Below are 18,551 nucleotides of genomic sequence, written 5' to 3' on the forward strand. Positions count from 1 at the left end.
TTACTTGGGCAATTTTTTTGTTTAGGTGGGTTTTTTTTAGTTGGTTTGCTGGTTTAGTAAGGCTTCTCTTCAGAGATTTAAAAGGAAAGCTGCTGGATACCACTTGTAAATGCTTCTTGCATTACTGAAAAAGCCCCGACTTGGTGACAGAGTACTGTTTTATAATCATCAATATGAAATGCGTAACTCAGCCCTCCTCCCTTGACCCTTCCCCTCATGTAAAGACATATGCAAATTAAGTGAATAACAATCAATTTGAGGTGTTGCCATTTGCTGAAGCAGGCATTACTGGTTTCTACCTGATTGTTCCTGCATCTAAATCACGGGAACCGCTTCCAGAGACAATGATGACTTGACACTACATTGCAAAAGTTATGACAGCCATCAGAGCTTGGGTGAACCTGTATTGTATTTACTAAATTACATTTGTTACTTCTGCAGCACCCCTGAGCTCTGTCGAGAAGGTCTACAGCTGGCCAAATAGCCTGGCCCTGGCCGTGGCCACCAGCTTACGCCTAAGGAAGAGCCCAAGAATAGGCATACAAGGTAGTCATCCTTTTCCCAAATTCTTTCCCACCTTCTAACATTTAGTAGCCTGGGAGCCTCTTGAGCCCAAGGTCACGTGTACTGATGTGGGAAGTTCTACAGCTCTGTTTATTTTGTAGATGGTAAATAATAGCTTTATCCGAGATCCTCCAGATCATTCACTGAAAGAAACAATGCACAATCAGTTGTTTTTAGCCTCCCTCTGCCACTCTGTCACGTTTCCTCTGATGCCTTTTCCTACCTCACTCTGCTGTTTCTTGTTCAGAGACAGTGTATGGCCCATATCTATTGTTGGTGTCATTCCCTGGTTCATTTCCAGTTCTGGTATGTCCCTTTTAGACAGGGGCTCTAGAACTGCGTAACACATACTGGGCAGGAGGCTGCAGACTTACACACTGTTATAGCAACTCTTTTCCACTTTGTTGTCTGTTTCTTTCCCAACAGTTTCAAGCATTCAGATCCCTTTTTTTTTGGCTACTGTCAAGTGCCGATTTGCCATTTTCACAGCTGTACCTATGATAGCTTCAACATCCCATTCCTCTGCAATAGCAAACATCAAAGCACAACATTTTTTATGAGGAGTTCAGATTTTTTTTTTTCTTAAATGGATCACTTCACATTTATTTACATTGAATTTCATTTGCTGTTTTAATGCCTCCTCGGTCTCATAAGGCCCGTTTGCAATAACTCACGGTTATCTCACTTCCCTTTACCTGAGTAACTTGGAAGATCAAAAGAAATGCTTTTCAGGAGTGGTACAGAGAAATCTGGTTACTAAAGGCAGAACCTCTGCCATCCTTTCAGTCACCTTTCCTCACTTTTCTAGTCTCCTTTAACCTCTTATTCTCCTCAAAAAAAAAAAAAAATGCTCAAAAGGCCTAATCTAACATCAGAGATGAACGTGTAAATGTTCAGTGCCTTTCATGTCATAGCCATTCCAGCAAGCTTTTTGCTAGAATGCCAGACTGTGCTTTTTCCTCAAAGAAAGGCAACAACCTCATGGTCAGCTGGAGTGCAATGCTACCTCAGAAATCTCTGCGACACAGGGTCGGCAACTTTCTACCAAACTCACTAATATTTCTCACGTGCAGATTCCAAATCACTACATGAGAGCTGAGAATCACTACACTTCTGTATTCAAACAACGGTGTTCTCGTATTATAAAAGTAAAACCAATCACATGGAAAGCCAGTGGCAACATTTGGAAGAGAATCCAGACCAGCAAATTTCCAGCCCCACCTCTTGCCTTCTCCAAAACTGCCAAGAAGGATAAATCTGTGACTGTGTCCAAGCCTAGTGCATCACCTCTACCATCCATCTCAAAACATACAAGACACCTGAGCATGATACTGCAGAAAACAAGGATTCTAGATTAACTTCAAGGATCAATTGATGAAGAAAATATCAAGAAAGCAAATATGAAGAACTCCCATTTCTATCATGTGTGGAATTACAGAAAGCATGTCAGATTCTCCTTGCATGACAGGTCAGGAAGGCTCATTCATTAATTAAGACTGAGAGCCTCATTTATTTTCAGTCTTCTAAACCTCTACATGCAAAAAGGGCCGTTTGTTGTGTTGGGTTTTTTTTAAATATCTTTTGACAGAGCTCTCCAAAATTGAACTGGAAGCAAATCTGTGAGATGATCTCCAGTTAAACATTTCAAGTAAAACATAGTTTTGTGAGAATGTTAACTATTATGATGAAGAAACTACCAGGTGTTCCAAAATTGCAGGAAAATATGGAAGTTAATGAGACTAAGACAGTTTAAATGGAAGGGATCTTGGTTCCCTGCTCCCATTGCAGAATAAACCCCCATCTGTTTTCTTACTGAAGTCTGGCATGGTGTAAAAACCAAACTCCATATTTATTGTGCATCATCACTTAAATAATTTATTGTGCATTCCCAATTAAAGCTACGACAGGATAAAAACCAAACACTAAATTCTACCAGAGTCAGAGGTTCCCATCTCTCTCCATAGGACTAATGCACATTAAAGCTTCCCAGAGTTACATTAATTTAGCTACTATTTTTCTAAGACAATACAAGGAGGCCTGAATGAGAAATAAATGTGACTGAGTTAAAATTGCAATACCTAGGATTTGGGACGCTTATGTGAAATTCAAACTCCAAACTCAAATTATTGACCAGTCTCCAACTCTGTTTTGGGAGTGGTTTGGGTTTTTTTTTTTCCAGTTGCCTGATTCCACAGTTTCCTAGCTGACTGCTCTGCTTTAAGCAGGGGAGAGTAACCTCTTTTTTCACTGCATGGTGTACAGTGTTCAACCCCTCCGGAGTAGAGAAACAGCAGGGGGGCTTAAACACTCACAGGGGCAGAAAAAAGGACAAGAAAACCGTCTTTGTTCCAGGCAGACAGTACGAGGTCATGTTACTATGGCAGCATGAACCATTTCCCCTCATTCTAGCTACTAGTTCAACTTTGCCCATAGTTTATTCCCTGGGAAGCCTAATCCAGAGTTCAGGTTTGTGTACGCAGGGTTAGAGGTGAACAGCAATATGACAATGGCCCAGTCAAAAGAAAAGAAAGCTATGATATAGCAGAATCAGAGAGTCGGTTCACCAATCGCTGGGGGCTGGCTCAGACAGAGAGGTTAGAATTCATCCTCTCACTTTACCCTAAAGTTCCTGATTTAGCTATTTTGCGCTCAGGATACAGAAAGCCTGAACCGTGCATAAAAGAGATGACACTGGAGCAAACAGTAAAAGATGAGAAGACAGTGCTGACAGAAAAACTGCGGCTCACGTGCCCAGTGCTGCGTTGTATTTACTAGCTAAATTACTGTTATATTTTCAGGCATCTTAGATTATTTTTCCTGCATCATTCCTTACAATTGTGAATAACATACTAATGGGATATAACTTCTCCACACAGAGGCTGCAAGAAGAGAAGCAGGAGTTTCTGAACAAACACATATATGTGTGTGCACGTACGTCAGTGTATGTGAATTCTCCAATAAGAAGGGACAAGTGTAGACTCTAACATACTTTTTAAAGAGCAAGATGTAAAATGTGCATGTGAGTTAAAACACTCATTTAATAAACCTTAGAAGAAAATGAAGAATGATGATTCGTTTTCTTCCACCTACTATGCCCAGGTACTCAGTTTCCATTTAGTTTACCATATTCTCTTCCCATACAACTTCTATTTTGCTTTAGAAATTGTAAGTATTCTCATGTCCCAAAGAAGAGGTTTCAGAAAAATGAGTCTGTAAGCAATGTTTCCTTAGGCAAATGACCAAGAAAAGGAGAAAAGCTGCCCAACAGACAGCTGTTTCATATTTGTTCCTGTTACCACGGTCCTATGCTACTTGCTGGATTGGAATTGCCTTACTAAAACATCCTTTCATAAAATTCAGTATATTCTTTATGGATTATTTTCATTTAGATAAGAAAAATAACTGTTTTGTTCTGAAAAACAGAATCTTTCACAGGAGAAAATGTCTTAAATTTAAAAGCCACTTACAACCAAAGCGGGCTGCTCCTCTTTAACTGAAAAATTATCTTGTTAAAATCTACCGTATTTTTGTGCAGAATTTTCCTGAGGAACTGCCATGAAAAAGAAATGCCATTTTAATAGTTTTGATCAACGTAAGGGCCAGGCAGCTGGATTCTAGCTCTCAAGTCTCCATGTGGTTCTACGCTTCACAGCATCTTCACTGCACATTCATATAGTACAAGAATACAACTCAAAAAAAGGGGACATGAGAATAAGCCCCAAAAGGCTTAGTTCAGTCCCTGGGATGAATTATTCTTTAACTGTCAGAGTTGTTCAGTTGTCAGAATGAAACCACAACCAAAGGGAGCCGTCTGCTGTTGGGTTTTTTGAGTTTGTCCTGCGTCTCCACAGCCACTGCATGTCCCACACTCGCTCCTTTCCACTCCTGCTTCCCACCTACAGGCGGCAGTTGGGAAACATGACGGGAACATGAAAATGGCAGTTACCAGAAACGTCTTCTGCCCAGAGCTCATAGATAGTTGGGGCCAGTTCACACAGACTGGAGCCCTGTTTCTCCAGATCCACCGAAGGAGTTGTGCTTGCGTTCCCACCAGCAAGATGAGAATGTGGCACATGACAGTAAGAGGCAGGGAGGGATAAGGTTGAAGTTTGAACTGCATTTGTTGCATCGCTTAGTTGGAACATGCCCATTATGCTTGTGATAGCAATTCTGCCTCTCACAAAGTGAGCCCTTGGCACAGGGAAGAAAGGAATGGACCTGGCAGTCTAGGGAAAAAGGAAAAAACGACACACAAGAGAGTAAAGAAAATCGCTATTAAAACAGGCAAGAACAAACATCTGTGAGATTAAGGTTGCTCAAGTTTTGATGGTCTTTACACTACAATCCTGAGAAATATTTATGAGGAATTCGGAAATTCCAACAGCAGCACAGGAATTGCAAATGATTCAGGGAAAGCAACATGTAAGACATCAAAGCGGACAACTGTTTTCTCAATATTCACAGGCGTTAGTCCAAACCAAAAGATTTACTTTTCTCTTACACAGGGCTACAAATATTTTCATCATCCAACTAAAAGGTCTGAAATTTCTTTTAAATTCAGCAGCATGTCCCTGAACACTTCAAATGATGAAGAGAATTCTACTAATGCCCCAAATATGGGAGAACGCCATCATGGCATATCCTTAACTAACGGCCTATGGGCATTACTCTATTTCTGGACGAGGGGGGATTGCTCACACATTACACTAAAACATTTCCAATTAAGGAGGAAAGTAATGTAAGACAAATTAAATACAGTAAACAGCTGCTGTTGAAAAGCACTATATTTATTGAGATAAGACACTGTAGAACTGTCCACTTACGGTGAAAAATTGATTTAAAAGACCACTCCAGTCTCACTGGAGCTCAGATATTTAAGTGATATTCAGGCCTTTCCACAGCTCACATTACAAGGACTCCTTCCACCCCTCCCCCAATATTCTTCCTTTAATATGTGACAATAAGGCCCATATACATGAAGGTATTCATTGCGTGGCTTGAATTAAGCCATTTAGCCTCCACTGAGATCCCATCAAGAAAAATCAATCCAGACTGGGCTTTATGCTACAGCAACTAAAAACCACGATTGGTACCTGAGCTAGACAGCCTAAAGTTATATCTGGCACATCTACATTGCACCGTAATCATTTCTGTGACTGCAGGGTAGCATCTGCAGCCTCTGGAGATTCCATTGTCAAGGCCTCAGGAAAAACCTGTCCAGTGCTTTTCTGTAACAGACAAACGCAGATCACAGTGAGGGACTTTCCCAGAGAGGAAGGCGCAAGTGAGTAAACTGACATAGTTCCTGGAAAAACGTATTTCCTTATCTGTAATCTGAAAACTGATTTGTCTTCTCCTATTAGAGAGGCAGTTGGCAGCTGGAGAGATTTACAGACACGATTCCTCTTGCCTTGCACAAGGGCGTGCTATGGGATGAAAGGATCTTGTAGCCTAGCCCGCAGAAAGCACCACAATAACAAAGAGAAATGGAAATGCATCCCTGTTTCAAGCTACAGGACTGATATTCTCATTTACAGCACAGTTGCATTCTTGGACAGTGTACAACAGTTCCCTGTTGCTGTCGTCACTGCACCTCAGTTTATTGCGAGAGGGAGAGCCCAGAGGGAGAATGGGGTATGCTGAGCTCTAGTGACCCAAGTTAGTCATCGTGCTGACATGGCATCTTCCTTCATTCTCTCACTGGGAAAAGAATGGAATAGGTCTGTTGGAAGGGACCTACAATGATCGTCTAGTCCAGCTGATGTCAGTCATCAGCAGAGATGACAAGAGTAAAGCTTCATTCCAGAACACTAGTAAGGAGAGCAAATTGCTCTATGGAACCAAAGGTGAGAGAAATGGGTGGGTGTTAATAGCAGAGAATTTTCAACACTTAAGTGCATAATGAAACTAATCAGAACATTGAGTTTACTTAGAATGAAGCAAATACAAACTTCTAAGAAATATTTCCATTCAAACTTCTCAGAAATACTTCAAACAATAACAACAGCTATTGTCACGGAGAGCATAATAAATAAAATAAGCTCTTTAGGACAGACATATTTGTAAGACTAAAATGCATCTTAAGGAGTCAATTGCCAAGAGACTCTAGGTTACATTTAGGTATCTTAGTAGTATTTAAGTATTGCGGCTATAGCCTTTAATTCAAACTTACAAATTGTAAACACTGGAAATGAACATAGGCAAGAGAGAAAAAAGCATGTAAATGTTTACTGACAAATGGAAGCATTCCACAAGTGGTCTTTTTTTTTTCAGGCTGTAGGACAGACACTAGTTTCCTCAAGAAAGACTTCAAAGATTCATACATACCTATCTGCAAAATAAAGAAACAGATTTTTCTTAATTCTGTATTGGAAGCTGCTAAATAATTTCCATTTTTTTAGTAGAAAAATATTGAAATTTAACTTCTTACAGATGTTTTATCAAATCCTGTAGTTACTAAATGCATAACAGAATGATTAAATTGGCTGAAACACTGTCAAACTAAGTTTTGGTTAAGCCATAAAACAAAGATAATCGATGTAGGTCTGCAGCCAAATTATCTTCAGAAGGACTGGATTTATTTACTGGACATGCCAGATGCGCAGAAGTCAGCAGGAAGCATTTATTGATTAGCCATTGACAGCACTGTGTCACCCTCGTGCGCCATATTATTGATTAGGTTTACTTGGCCAATGTGCATCTCTAAGCTATTGTCTCCTGCAAGTGAACAGCACAACGGCTTTTGAGGAGAAGCAGGACTGGAGAATACCAAAGACATAAAAATTCTCCATGACAAAGGGCCCGGGGCATCTGTGCTCTATTCCTAGACTGAGAGCAGCAGAGATAATCCACTAATCCTGAGCAGAGCAGGATAAAGCATGCCTGCCACCCAAGCTGAGTTCCAGAAAGATTTCTCGCTAAATAAAGCAGCACGTTTCCCTTTGACATCAGATGTCACGGGTGTTACTTTGTCCGGCAATGGCTGGGAGTAGTAGTTCTTTTCATCATCATCATTCTTTTCCGCTGCAGGATGAGCCTGCTGTTTTCATAGCACCGACTGAGAGGATACACTTTCAATTTCTCTCTACTTTTGAGGAACACAGGATTTAGAGGAAATTAAGGCACTTGATACTCTAAGAGCCTGCTTTCGTCTTTTTGTTGCATCTTTTTGCTATGTTGCATTTTTAAAATAAACTGTGGCAAACTGATCCATTCTTAAGGATGGGCAAAGCATGCCCTTTACCTAAAGGTGCGTTAAGTGTTTGAGATGAGACAAGAACCTGCTTTAGCTGTTTCTACAAGTCCAACAAAATCTTCAAATGCTCTGCTAGCTTTGATATAATTAATGAAGAAATCTCCTCTGTTCTGGTGGGCGCTTCTCAGTCCCATTTCTGTGCTACAGTCCCACACAGACAGACTTAGTTACACAGTATAGTAAGTGTTCCACGTTAAAATCTAAACTTTTACCTTCTAAGGCAATTGCATCTCTCAGGTGGCCTGACTCATTAACTACCTGTAAAAGCTGCATATCAGGTGTAATCTATTTAATGAATTAGGACTTAAGGGGACTGTCAGAGGGGAAGCTCATGAAAGACCTATATTTTTTTTTATTAGCAGCAAGAATACTTTTCCTGGAGAAATAGCTTTTTGTTTCCTTTTCTTTAAAAAAAAAAAGAGCCTCATCCATGCTTTCACCATCTGCAGGCTGTCCTGGCAACTGACCAAGAGTCTGAGGGTTGTATTTAATTTGCATAAATCAGAGCTGATTACAGTTTCTTTCCTCATTAATACACTGAGTACTGATTAATAATCGGTAATACACAGAACGTACTGATGCATTTGTATGGGCCTGAATGCATGCTTGATGCCAAAAATGTTTCTGAAAACAAAACTCCTGTTCCAGAGCACAAAGGACAACCGATCTCCATCATAATGCAGCCTTTGTTCCCAAAGGAGGAGAAAAACCTGATTGTTTCCTTAGTTCCTACAGGACACATCTTCATTTTGAACCCTGGAGGGAGGCTGGAGAGATGTGAACGACTGTCGTGGTCCAGTCTGGTGCTGTACAAATGCATCAGGCAGAACTCTGACAGTCCTCACGGCTGTGCCGTCACCCGGATCTGCCGCACCAGCGCTGGGCTGCCTTTTGCCAGAAACGCCAGCAAGTGTCAGAGGAGTGAGCTGTTTTCCTCCTGCCCACACCGGACAGATGCAAGAAGCTTATTCAACACAGCACAACTCTCATTTCAATATGACAATATACATTATCTACCAGCATATTTATTGCTTACATAGATGTGAGTTATTGGCATGGAAAATTGATTTATCTATCAGATAATTAGCAAGCTTCAATAATTGCAAAAGCCTCTTAGCAATCAGTTGACATTTAATTAATATACAATAACTGTCTTATTAAATCTCAACTAAATACCTGTTGGAGTGAATTAAAACCCATATGTAGGATTCCATGATTCCTGGGGAAACCACATTATAGCTCAACAATAAGAAGCCCGGAGCTGAGTTGCTTGCTTATTTCCATTGTACTGTGTTGCTCTAGTTTAAGGTAAGACAGCAGTATGTTTCAGATTATAACACTATGATTTCGTAAAAACATGATGTGAAAAACATGAATGAAAAAACTTGAGATGCTCTAAGACTGTCAGCTGGACTCAGCTGCAAACCTTCTTTTCTTACACACATGTGTGAAGTTCATGTGGGGGCTTTAGCTTATCTCAATTCCTTCAAATGACATTAGCCACAATATGAGTTAGGTCTTAAAAACACTGGGCCAAATTCTCTCAAATCAAGCAAAAATCTCACTGACTTCACTGAGAATTTTGCACGAGTAACATCTGAGTATACACTAAGTATTAGTTTCAGGGATTTGGCGCAATATTTGTGAAACGTTCATCTGGCCTAAGCGTTTCTGAGGAATTTTAGAGTTCAAAAAATAAGGATGAAAAAGTGGAGTGGGAAAAAGCCAAAGGTAGCTCTGGCCTTGCAGGCCTGTCGCCATAGGAGGTTACGCATGTGGTCACAGAACAGATAAACACTGTAAGAAAGGAGGATGTCCCATAGCACTTAACATAAGAAATTTGGGACCCATTTTCTCACCTTATTTACAGTAGAGAAGCACATCCAGTATAGCTCAAGGAAACTCAGCGCTGCTAACTTCCGAGCTGCCATGGGCCTGCTCTTCTCCTGACACAAGTCACTGTCTGTGAGGACTCAAATGAAGGTCAACGTTACACAGTCCAACACAACCCCGTGTGATGCCGACGCACAGCGCGTCGTGGCCTGTGCCTCAACACAGTGTGGCAAAGATGCAGGCACTGAGGAAGCCAAATCCCCCTCACCTCCCAGGGCATCCCCAATGAAAAATACGAAATAGAAAGGCAGAACTCCATAGGCGATTAGCCATCAGTCCATGTCTCTGATGACACCAGCTGTTCAAAGAGAAAGCCTCAGGACAGAGCACAGAACCTTGCGCAGGTCCCCGGGAAGCACACTTTGTGCACACATGCCTTTTCATGGAACTATGCGTGTGAAACCCTTTCTCAGGTCTACGTTAGACTACATGCACAACACTCCATGTTAGGTCACCAATACACATGCACATCTGATGCCTCCATACTCAACAAAGACTTCCTTTGCTGGCTTCTGCTACAGTAGAAGCACCTTCTTCTGTATGATCACATGGACAAAAGACGGATGATAGAGAGAACTTCCCAAACACTAGGCAGAATAAATTATATTTGAGTTTTGCTTCTACTCAGCCTGCTCAAAGATGCTCATAAAATTAAAAAAAAAAAAAAAAAAACAACAAAAAAAAACAACAAACACCCCAAACCCCAAACTAGCCTTTTCCTCTTGAAAGAGACAAAAATGCAAACATTTAGCACTAGTCTGTAATCTGAAGCACATGAACAACTCCGAGCAGGTACGAGGTCCTTTAAAATAGAAATAAAAAATGTGTAATAGCACTCATATTTGTGTATCTTGCTGTTTACTCTAAAGTAAGTCAAAGTCAGAACAAAGTCAGATCACAGAAAACATCAACAATAAGAATTTGGAAATCTACCTCCTTGTTGTTGACCTAGCCTTATAGTATTCAGGACTTCTCTTCTACATACAGTAATTTTCTGAACACCTAAGCATATGTATAAAAGTGAAATCAAATGACTGCCTCAGACTTGACAGAACTGCTGAACTAAGAACCATGCATTGTCCTCTATTAAAGGGCATCACCTTGAGAAGATAAAGCTTTGTTAACGTTGCTCTAAAAGTTAGTATTCTCTGCTATTGGCTATTATATATATTTATAGAGGTAGTAATAATGATCTTCAAAGAATGATGTTGCCTAACCACATTTTATGCGACCTTTACAAAACCCATAAATCAGTACTTTGTTAGCAGATACACAGATTTATCCCTATCAAGGTACTCATGTATATCTAAAAAGGGACCTTGTTTTGGAAAATAGAAAAATAGATAATAAAAAGGAAAACAAACCTCTAATCAGACAGAAAATACTGGTCTAAGAGCGAGGGGCAATACTCACAGTAATCTAGGGACATTCAGGTTATAATGAGAGCACACGATGCATTATTTGTGTCTTAACTTATTTTAGTCTGAGGTCCCTGAATAATTAACCTGCTTTGTTTCAATTTATTTAAATGTCCATATCCTACTGCTTATGAAATTGGAATTTGTTCTACAAAATAAATAGTTGTATTGCTTCCAGAGCTGTACAGAGACTGATATGAAAAATTTTATTCCTGATGATTCTTAGGATTCAAGTATTTTGCTCAAAATAAACATTAACATTGCTTTGTTAAAAAAAAATTAATTTTGAGAGCTAGTATTTTATCCTAATTACAAAAAAATATAACTGGATGTTTTTATACTGACATTGTATCCAATTTATTGTTTATTAAAATCTCAAATAAAACAGATTAAGTTATTTTACAAAATTATCTCTATTTAGAAATTAAATAAGTGGTTTAAAATGAACAAACTGTATAATATGAAATCGCAATGATATAAAGATTTAAGTGCAGCTAATAACACTGTAATTCATGATCACCAATAACGTGCAACTGAAAAAGTACTATGCTTATGTAAATAGAAACTAAGGTAAAGGATATATGTTTACACAATCAACTTTTCTGGTTGCACTACGAAAGATACTGAAAATTTCTAGTATTTCACTTGATGTTACTATCCTATTGTATTTTGAACCATGCCTTTCTAATTCTCCTATTTTTCTTCACGGCTGCCTCTCTGCAATACAAACCTGTATCCCTAACTATTAAGAAATATTACTGTTGCTGGAAATTCATCTGTCATTTTACAAATCTTTTTCAAAGGAAGAAATAACAGGTTGTCTCAGTGAAAGAAAATAACATAGAAACAAAAATAGTATGCTCTTTGCTCCCACAGGGACAAACCAAGTAATATTTACCTCTGACATGATAAACAAAATATCAGAAAGGATTAGAACTAATGGCTCTGTAAATAGTATATTCATAGGAGAGGAATCCTGCTAGAATCGCAAGAAAATTGTATACACTTTCAGCTGCCAATTTTTGAGGAACATCCTGATTTTTTTAACTCTGTATTTATGGAAGACTGTGTGATGGCAGCAGCTCGGCCACCACCATCATCATCCTTTTACATTATTGCCAAGTTTTCTCCTAAAGAATTATTAACAGTCTCCTGCGCAGAAGCAATTAGGCAGATTCCACAGTGGTCACTTTCAATGACAGCTACGTTTCTGAGAGCTGAGTAAAAGCACATCCAGCAAAAGAGCCCACTTTCCAAAAAGAACATACAAGTATTCTTACATAGGACTCAAGTCAAGGGGACCACGGACAAAGACTAAATACCCATTTCTCAATATTCACTTCTCTCCAGCTGTGGGTCAAAGGCAGGATGAGAATACCTGAAGTACAACGTAGGCAAGTCAATACTCTACAGATGCAGCGGAATGCTTAAGAATCAGAGGCATGTGCCTGTTGGATATACCTTGCACAGCCTAGCACGTTATTTTCTAGTGAGGAGTACATGAGGCAAGTTACACGAAACCACCTTCTGTTTACAAAGAGTGGCTCATCGCTTGCAGAGCAGTAACTGTCAATGCAATATCACCCTGCTGATTTCTATTGCTAATGAATTCATCAATAACTTCGCTAGTTTATCCTGTTGCAGTGATTGCAGGACCATTCTGGCTAATAACAGCAAGCTGCTCTAAACTCTAATTTCTGCCCCACGTACTTATATCAGGAAGACTGCTTACCCCTGGTGCTGCCATGGCCTCCAGAACACACGTCCAGCAAGCGGCCTATGACTGTGCAAATCACGGTGAGCACACTGAAAACAGCTGTGGCTGCACTAAAAGGACTCTGATCTTAAAAGACAAAATATGCTCTGAAGAAATAAGGCATGCACAACAATATTTGCATACGGACTAGCTATTTGTACAAATGGCTCTGAATTAGTAATATGGATAACAATCACAGCAATAAATTGGCTGAATAAAGGCATATCCAGAGTATGAAGCAAACAGAAAAGTGTTATGCACTGGGGGACAGGAAGGAAGCAGCTTGCAGGGAAGCTTTAAAGAGCTTAGACCAGTGGACAGGAATGAAACTTATTATTTCTGTTCTGCTGGTTCAAAAAACAATGAAGCTGTGAAAACAAACAACATTTGTGTATTCACCTCCATTAAAAGTTTACCTGTCACTATCATTTTTTAGTTTCACACTGCACAAAGTTGAAGAGTTACAGTGAGATCTTCTACAGAGCATTTGCTTGGACTCCTTCTGCAGCCCATGTCTGGCATTTGATGCATAGGAATTTTTATCACGTTAGGCTTTCCTATTTTTTAGTTTCTTATTTAACATGCACACTACAACAACATATTATAGCCCATTTTCTCAGCTGAAAATTACAGACAAACTTCATCACTTTGTAAGAAACCTGCTCAAATCATAGAATCATAGAATGGTTTATGTTGGAAGGCAGCCAGCAGTACGAGCACTCATAATCCAAAAGGAGGCTTGAAATATCAAGAAATCCCCCTTTTCTCACTAACAGAGCCCTCACAGGAAGCTTAATCGAGTCTGGCAATGTGCTCTGCCTGGCTGTGACACTATTCCTCGATCACCAGCCTCATGGCTGAGGTGAACTGGGACACGTCTGCTCTTGGGGAACCACACACAATACTTTCCTGGTGTCACCATCCTGGCGTGGTCGCACTCTGCCGGTCTGGCATAACAGACATACAGCACAAACTCTACTTGCTATGGTCCTATGATGCCCTGGAATGGAAGAGATGCTTCCTTAGCTGACCTTCATTAATTGCATGTATTTTAAATTTAAATGGAAGAGACAACAACTGAACATAAAAACTGGGCACATTCTCAGTTCTAGTACGTGTCTGTCCTTTCACACATTTATTTTAAAACAAGAAGTTGACAAAATTCAGGACAGAAAATGTTCTTGAATTGCAATAACCCCAAGTTAACCTTAGGGCACAGCAAAAAAAATAGCACGAAGTCTATCTAACCAAGACTGGTTTGGCTAAAAAGGTAAGCATCAGGGAGGTCAAGACGAGAATGTACTTTAAACACAAACTCAAGAAGAAGTGGAAAAATCTTATGAAATTCTGTCTTAATTATTGTAAGATAAACTCACAGCACCAAATGTTGGAATATTTCATTCTCAGGAAATCTCTCAAGTGAGTATTCTCCATGAAGTACACTTTTGTCTTACAAACATGTGAGATTTCTGACAACTGCACTGGTGCTACACAGCCCACCTCCCACCCCCAAATCTGAAACACACTGTGGTGTGAATATGGCCCCTTCTACACGATCAGGTCTAGTGGGTACAGCATATTCCACTTTTTTATAGTTAGGGTACTGTTTAAGAAATGTAAGTGAATAGTGTCTTAATTTCTTTCTTGCCTGCGATGCCAGATGATTAATAAACAGACATACTCAAAACCAAATGAAAAAATATGCAGTTGTGTAAAACCTTACAACACAGCTTTGCATTCATCACAGATGGACACAAGGTCTTCCCACAGCATTTGCAATACAATTAGAATTCAACACTAAAGAAGAAAATTCCCCGAATGAAGGATGAGAAGATTACAATCTAAATACAATGTTGTTAGTTGAAAGAAATGAATGTAGACTATTGAATGTTCAAAATTGTGTTGAATTAGATAAGCAAATCCCATGTAGACTTTGTTAATGATTCATAATCAGCTAATAAGCTCATCTCTAGTAGAATAATGATCCATGGACCTGTTAGCTCATTTATCACTATGTTTTACAACACTGGCAAAGAAACTAATTAAATCCCAGCATCATTACACAGAATTCCTTTTAATAGAGATACAATGATGCACTAGAGGCTACAGATTACACTGCAAATTGTACCAAGAGATTCCGGACAGTGAGTTTTAATTAACATGTTAGCAAGAAGCTGCTCACTTAAATAATAACTAACTAGGAAACATCTGCACACTCAAAAACATTGGAGGAAGGGGAGAGTGAGGAAAGGAGCATTATGTGAGGTATTGAAATTGTAGACTTTTTCCATCTACAGCAAAAAGCTGTTGCTGGTCATTGACTGCATTCGTTATCCAACACAAATCAGAATGTAGAACTCTGGCTCCAGATCGGCGTTGAAGATGCGGGTATAGGGGCATGTATATCAGATAACAAAAACAAACAAAAAAAAAGTCTGTGCACCAGTACCGCTAGGCCAGTGCAGCTGGAGCATCTCCCAGAGTACGGCAAGAGTTCATCCAGCAGAGAATAAGAGTGTAGCAAAGAAAGTGCCCATCACAGCAATTGGTCACTCCAGCAGGATCACCAACTTCTCCTCATTGATTTCTCTGAGATTTTTATTGTCTGATGAAATGTAATTAAAGACTCTGATGGTGCCAATTAAAGACTTGAAGGGACTGAAGTTCGTGTTCACATTATCACATGGTAAAATGCAGCAATGCTGTAAACATCCATTAGCCATTACAGTTCTCATTAGTTCCTGAAAACAACTCATTAGTGTCCTTAGACATGACAGATAAGTACAGTAAATGAGGTAAATCTATCAATATATTCATCGTGTGCAAAATCAGGGGATCCATCATCATATTCCACACAGTGACAATCAGAAGGTTAAATACACCTTCTGCCAGAAATAAACATAAGATGCAGAGCATCTAGCCAGAGTGTAGAAAGATGCTATGCGAGAAACTATCACAGACATTGGCCATTTCATCTCTACATAGGTTCACCAGAAGTTCGTTTTGCTATAAACTGTTACAGTTCTTCATCCAAGGCTATATTTTATAAAACGTATGGATTTAACTTCAACTGCTGCAATTTACAGAGTTATTTCAGAACTGAGGGCTGTCGGTTTGCAGAACTCGATGCAGGCTTCTGTTACCTACGTAGAACCTCAACAGATCGATCAAGAGCCAGACAGACATGTCCAGGCATGGTAAGACCCATCACAGTGCACAAGTCATATCACCGCACACTGGTAAAGATGCCAACATTAGACCAAGTACCACTTCCCAACATGAGATACTGAAGCTCTAATCACTACCAGTCACAGAGCACAAACACATACTTTCTCGTATGAATATCTTTACTTACCAGCTATTTTTCACACTTCTTGCTCCCAGCTTCTCTGGACCTATGCTAACTTCATGAACTCTTTTGACAAAAGCCTGTAATTAGATCCTTTTCTTGTACATCTGCTCCTTACCACCCATTTCTGTATCTTTTTAACATTACATATTTACCTTTTCATACTGCCTTTCAGAGCTCTCAATTGAGAGCATCAGCATTGCACATCATTGTGAGAAAACTCTGTGAAGTCTTCTGCCGAAGTGCAGCACAATCCAAAAAGCAAAACAATTGTTGGGATCCATGCAGAATGAGAGAGAAAACAACAGTGCTAATATCATTGCCACTGTTTAAATCAATAGTATGGCCTCGCTCAAAATACTGATTTTATTTTTCTTTGCTTTATCTCAGAAATAACACAGCAGGAAGACAAAAGAATTCAAAGACAGGTCACAAAAATGGTGCCAGGAGAGCAGGAATTTCACTACAAGACATAGTTAGAAACTGGGTCTGCTTAGCTCAGAAGGAAGAAGATTTCACACAGTTATAGAAGACAACAAAGTGCATTGGGAGTAAAACAAGAGTTCCTACTGACTGCATCTGGGAACACAAAGACACGATAAATAAATCTGAAAAGCAACTAGTACCTTTAATGCAATCTTTAAAAAAAAGGGAAGTTGGGGAAAGAATGAAACTGCATATAAAATTCTGTAGGGCGTAACACAAAAGATATTGCTATAAAGAAAACATCTGCAAATGAAGGGCTGGAAACACCAGTGACATTGTCATGACTCAGAGATAATTTAGAGACCACAGCAATGCCAGGCCAAATGACTGTTCGGGAAATTTGAGATAGAGGAGAATCTGGCCTCTGAAAGCGTATGCTGTAGCGCTTTATAAGGATAAAGATGGTGATCTCCACAGACCTGGTGCATCACCGAGTCTGTAATCACTGACAGCACAAACGAGACTTTTCCTCCAGGTTCCCATGATTGCAAAAAAAACACACAACAGGTGTTTCTGTCTACACCCGTTAGCTTCTCCTCTGCGTTCAAATGGGAAAGCACACACTGGATTTTTGCCATTCTTTGTACAGTGGGATCTATTTTAAATGCATAACATGGTTTATGAGACATTGTAAAAGTACCACCCATGTTTCAGAATGGCCTTATTTAATGTGGGTGCAGACAATTTCTACGCCTTGTCCACCACTAAGTCTCTTGCGACAGCAGGGGTTCTAGCAACAGTCAGCTTATCATACCGTGAGAGGTACGTCCTGATTCAAGAGCAAAGATGCAGTCATTCTAAATCATTTTAACACTGTGTACTCCACAGTAATAGAACAAAAGTGTTCAAGAAATACTGTGACCTTACTGCCCCCTATTCTGATGCTTAGAAAATTACAACTTTCCCTGAACTATACATTCTGAAGGGTTCAGCAGGGACAGGAAAGAACTCCCCTGAAAAGGAAATGACAGTGGAGATGTGGTTTCTCTTAGTTCCATAGAATTGTCATTCCTACATGCTATCTGTGTTCCCTGAGGTAGAGGCTTGTGGCCACTTTATGTAGAAAGCACTGTGGGGAATGAGCTCATTTTTATCCTGAATTAGTTTTTGTAAATCTTGGGAAAAATAGGTTAGCAACATCCAAACACAACCAACTAAAGAGACCCAAGACGCACAGGCTGTTATCACTCCAGAACTTTGTATCAAACTGGGGTATTTTTCTCTTTTTGACACGCAGAATGTATTATGTAGTCATTCGTACAATGACGACACCTCAGGAAAATGTCCAAGGATTACACATTTTCCCATATTTGCTTTCCCCTCCCTCTGTAAATATCCGCTCGCACATCAATTGCATCTGTTACTTCTTTTTTTTTTCCCACCATTGGCCTGCTCACTGTCATGGGTTCACATGGCCAAAAGGTAAGAGGTTATACACACTGCCGCAGAGGTATCTTCCGCGTAGTTTAACTAAGAATATATGGGACTATTTCTTTTGAACTACTGACTGCTCTACACATTTAAAGAATTGAGGGTGCTCAGCAATATATACAGCAAGAACGGGATTCAGGATTTCAAGGTCCATATTGTGTAATGGAAATGGATACTCATACACATATCCACACACTCGATCTACTTCCATCTGTTCCAATTTCCCCCCCAGCATATTGGACACTATCTGGGAATTGACTCGTTTCTGCTAGTTGTCATTATAGGAAACAATAATCCCAAATTTAGCTATTGTTTGTTCTTTATGTTCAAACTCAGATGTTACAAACACAGAGCCACCAGAGGAGAATGATCTTAGTTTTATTAAATATATCCTTTTGG

This window comes from Vanellus vanellus (genome assembly GCF_965231255.1).
Source record: "Vanellus vanellus genome assembly, chromosome: 22".
In the NCBI taxonomy this organism is placed as follows: Eukaryota; Metazoa; Chordata; class Aves; order Charadriiformes; family Charadriidae; genus Vanellus; species Vanellus vanellus.